Raw genomic sequence first — 5,181 nt, 5'->3', positions numbered from 1 at the left:
AATTTAGAACAACAAATTTAAATGTACAGCCCCCCCTTTTATTTACAAATGAGTATATTGGTTGATTGTGTTATTTTCATTCACATAACCCTCAACTTGAATTTTTAAAAAGACATACTGTGAGGCAAGAAACCATGCAGAGGATCATTATTGGAGCCCTGAATTCTGTATTTATTGGGGAGGGGGGAACCTTTATGAGATCCTACTTATGTGATATAAATCATCCTCTGAAGATCATGGAAAGCAGGTGCCTAACATTCTGCACTGCAGACATCTGGCAGGCTTTTATCCTCACACTCCACCCTCCCGCTCAACATCTGGCAGCCCCTTCATCCCTGCTCCCCACCCCCACCCCCAACTGCCTCCCAACATCTGCCACACACTTCTCTTAACCTCAGAAGCAAATCCAGTCCAAAGCTCAAAGGCACAATGTTCCAGGGGTGGTGACCTGGAGTTACACGCTGGGTGGGAGTAAAGCAGGGTTTGTTTTTATTTTTTTCCTAAACTTTAAATGAATACACAATTCACTTGGAAGTATGCTTTCATGTCACACTGGTTCTCACTGAGAAGCTTGTTTAAAATTGAAATCCATCGTTAATATGAACCTCTTTTTATAAGTTTTAAATCACCTTGGGAATTGGGGGCCACAATCAAAAAAGTATGGGGAGGAGAATAATTTTATGCTGATGACATGCATCTTATGAGCAGGGAGAATTAATTCTGATTGGGGAAAAATGGACAGAATGCTTGTGGCTTGTCTATGAAATACAAATCACTTAAAGGAGCTGTCTTAAACCTAATCCAAAACGTTTTGAAACCTATTTAAAGACGTGAGTGCCATGTGAATTCCACATTAGTTTAGAAATTCTGCCTTATGGCACTCACTGGTTTTAGAACCATCTCACTCATAATCTCCCCCGGTTCTGAACAGGAAGGCAACTTCCTAGTTAGGGCTCACCCTGCAGTACTTCTCCTCACCTGAGTAAATCACCTGACTTAATGCTTCCTACTAACACATTTGTATTCCAGCTACACTACTCTGACAGTTTGCTGTTAACCATTTCACGGTATTTACCTTAGGGTTACCTGAATGAGTAAACTCCCCAACTATTTCCTCCCACACCCACTCTCAGCCACCCATACACTCATAATTCTCCTTCTCCTCCCTTCTTCAGACCAACCCCTATTCCTTTCCTTCGAAGGAAGAAATGCTCACTGTTTCTTTTTCCAGGGGAACATGAATAAAACCACGTAACCCTGAGTGATCTGGGCACAGGTGACTTCCTGAGGTGGTCCTGGCTCCTGATGAAATAAACATTCCAAACTCAAAGCCACTCTGGGCCTTGGATGGCTGCCAAGATGCTGGATGTATCACAGAGACTCCGCAGGCCAGAGCTCTATCAAAGCATTTTATCATTTCATTCCACACTTAAATTAGTAATTACTTCTGGGATATTATTTAGATTCTGTTGCAGTGTGCAATTTCTTGTTTAAAAGTTTAAATATGTTTAGTGACTATTCCTTTTTTGAAATTCCTTGCACATATGTTTGTCTGGGTTTTTTTCCCTAACAATCCTTTATTTTGGTTCCAAAGAATGCTAGAACAAAGAGATACATCAACATTGTTTTCTCTTTTGATAGTTACCTGGAGTAGGGAAATTTTTATGCTTATTAAAATCACAGGGGATGGTAAAGTTAGATTGGAAGTAGACTAGAATTGTTAATGGCCTTTGCATGTTGAAGTTATTATTACCAGGATGATGGTGACAAAAATTAAGTCTACAGGGAGAGCACAACAAGCTGAACTGATACATGGTTTACCAGAAAGAGAATGTCAATGGGAGACAGAGGACTTGCCTTCTAGTCCCAGTCTCCGTTTTATTAGCTTTGTGATGTTTGGGTCTTGGTTTTTCTCATCTAGAATAAGTTTGTCTAAATATAGTTTTCTTAACTTTGTATTATGAAAAAATCTAGAGTAGCTGCAACACTAGAAAGATGGGGGACCAAGAGCAAAGAAAAATCCCTTTGGCTCCAGAAAATCTCCTGAAAAAGAGGAAGGCTTATCAAGCCCCCAAAGCCATCCAGGCAAAGCAGGCACTTTTGGCAAAGAAGGAGCAGAGGAAAGGAAAAGGGCCAGGTTTAAGCGACTGGAATTATTCCTATATGATTCCTGGCAGCAGAAACGTGACAAGGTGAGTCTCAGACGACTAGAAGTGAAACCTCACGCCTTGGAATCACCAGATAAACATTCCTAGGCCTTTGTTGTACGCATCAAAAGGATTGATGGCGTGAGTTTACTGGTGCAGAGAACCATTGCAAGACTTCACCTAAAGAAAATTTTTAGTGGTGTCTTTGTAAAAGCCACCCCCCAGAACCTAAAAATGCTGTATATAGTGGAACGTTGTGTGACCTGGGGATTTCCAAATTGTGTGACCGGGAACTCATTTTGAAATGTGGACAAGCCCAGGTCAAGAGTAAGACCATCCGTCTGACAGATAACACAGTGATTGAGGAGCATCTGGGGAAGGTTGGTGTCATTTGCTTGGAAGACCTCATTCATGAAATTGCCTTCCCAGGGAAGCATTTCCAGGAGATCTCATGGTTCTTGCACCCTTTCCACCTCTCAGTGGCCTGCCATGCTACCAAAAATAGAGTGAGCATCCTCAAGGGGATGGGCATATCTGGCTATTGGGGCAAATGCATCAATCAGCTCTTCCCACTGCTGAACTAGACCCATTCATTTTTATCAATGAAATGGAAGCATGTGTTTTTGTTTTTTGGGGGGGAATTTTTATCAAGTATCTTCAGAGAAGATTGTTTCTTGCTTTATCTTCAAAAACTGGAAAGGAAGGTCAAAGAAAAGACAGTAGCTATGTTCATGGCAAGCACCTCTCATCACAGTCCAGTTCCAAGGAAAAATTCCAGCGTTTTCCACATTGGCTGCCGCCTCATCTGAAATCAGCACATTCCATGGAGGAAGGAGTCTTGCTTTGTTGCATCTTCTTTCCTAGGGTTTAATGTCGCCAAATGAGTAACTCTAGCATTTATACAAGGCTCCTAAGACTACTGCAGGAGCCGACCAAGCCCAGGGACATATTTGAATCTGGAGATTCTTGGGGCCTGGTTTTGAAAAAGACTTGAAATGCACATAAGAAGAAAGGCACACAAATAAATGTTCTCTTGACTCTGAAAAAAAAAAAAAAAAAAAAAGAAATAAAGAAAGAGAAAGAAAAGAAAGAAAGAAAGAAAGAAAGAAAGAAAGAAAGAAAGAAAGAAAGAAAGAGAAAGAAAGAAAGAAAGAACCTATTTTAAAAAGTAGTGAGAGTAGTATAAGTAATCCAGCTTCAGTAATTATCAATATATCTGGTCTCATCTCTATTGCTTTAATTTGCCCCTCCTTTCCTGCTGTTTTTTTAAAGCAAGCCCTAGACATCATAACATTTCATCTGTAAATATTTGAGTATTTCTAAGAGATAATGACTTTTGCCTTAGCCACATTAATTAATCATTACATCAAAACAAACTAACTGACAAGACCAAAAACAAAAGAACAAAACCACTTAACAATAATTCCTTCAATCCCTTTCAACTCAAACATTTCAAGACCCAAAGCCTACAAGCTAGACTGAGTCAGGTATAGCCACAGAGTCGTAAGAAATGACGCTTTTTACTCTATTCTATAAATGACTAAGAGTTTTAACATTTTTACCTGATAGGCCTTACTGGTCTCCAATTCTAGACTTCAAACCAAAGAGGAACATGAAAAACATAGAGAGCATTAAGTAAAGAGCCAACCAAAAGGTTTTGGTGTTCAAAAAGAAGGCAGATTCCTTATAAAACTTGAAAGTACTAGAATTATTCTGACTAAAAAGAAGACATGCCAATGGAGTACATTAGAAGCGAAAATCATTCATTTATTCATGTACTTTTTCATTCATTCGTTCGTTCACCAAGCACTAATTGAGGGACAATGGTGACAGGGATGCAATGACACAAAGTGTCACCACAGGAAGTGTGACAATAAGCTAGTCTCCATCTTCAATTAAGGAAAAAGTAACACCAATGGGGCTAAACATGCAGCGGGAAGACCGGCAAAATATTGAAGAGGGTTTTCAAGGGACACTGGGAATCTCCTCTCAGAGAAAGGAGAACTTCATTTTTGTTTAGGATGGTTTAAATATGCATAGAGGATAGAAAACATTTTATGGATGCTGTAGGATTTTGTAGACTCCAAATTTATCCTTTGTCAAAAAAGGTATAAAATACAGAATAAATACCATAATGATTTCTATTACCTGATATTTGCATCTGTCTCCTGTTGGGAGTTACCCTATATGTAAAGACAAAATCACCCTAAAAATTTAGATTTTCTGGCTGGGCACAGAGGCTCACACCTGTAATCCCAGCACTTTGGGAGGCCAAGGCGGGTGGATCATGAGGTCAGGAGATCAAAACCATCCTAGCTAACACAGTGAAACCCCATCTCTACTAAAAATGCAAAAATTAGCCGGGCATGGTGGCACACGCCTGTAGTCCCAGCTACTTGGGAGGCTGAGGTAGGAGAATCGCTTGAACTTGGGAGGTGGAGGTTGCAGTGAGCCGAGACTGCACCACTGCACTCCAGCCTGGGCAGCAGAGTGAGACTCTGTGTCAAACAAACAAAAAAAAATTTTTGGTTTGCTCCTCTCTGAAATTGAAAATGTAAAATATAACTCAACTTCACCTCTCCAAACAGAAGTCGAAGGTGTGCGAAACACAATTGGAAGATAGAGAGGTCCATTAACATTTATTTCAGTCTTATTTCTCCTCAATGCTCCTGCTACGAGGATACCAGGCTCTATTATCTGATAACTGTAAGATCTATAAGTTGCTGCATCACCACAGTAATTTTGATATTGGCAATTTAAAAGCCCAGTGACTGAGAAAGACCACCTGAAGTAACTCAGATACCTGCAAAAAGACAGCCCTGAGACAAACAGTGAAGTGATTGACACCCTTATTACTCTTCCCTTTTCTCCCACCCCATGGCCTTCACCTGGGTTAGCCGTTCACAACCTCCCTTCAATAAGGTTCTGGCTCCTGACTTCATTCTCCTGCCTCCCACCTACCCCAGTCAAAGAAATGCCCCTACCTGCTTCACATTCACCCAGAGTCATTTTTATCATGAAATTAATGTTTTTA

At 40.3% G+C, this 5,181-nt stretch overlaps 1 pseudogene; it reads left to right on the top strand.

Moving 5' to 3' along the window:
• Nucleotides 1-1,974: 1,974 nt before the first annotated feature.
• On the top strand, nt 1,975-2,731 carry LOC112619654 (annotated as a pseudogene).
• Nucleotides 2,732-5,181: the final 2,450 nt, after the last annotated feature.

This window comes from Theropithecus gelada, chromosome 2, assembly GCF_003255815.1.
Source record: "Theropithecus gelada isolate Dixy chromosome 2, Tgel_1.0, whole genome shotgun sequence".
In the NCBI taxonomy this organism is placed as follows: Eukaryota; Metazoa; Chordata; class Mammalia; order Primates; family Cercopithecidae; genus Theropithecus; species Theropithecus gelada.
This window is presented reverse-complemented; position numbering and strand designations above follow the sequence as displayed.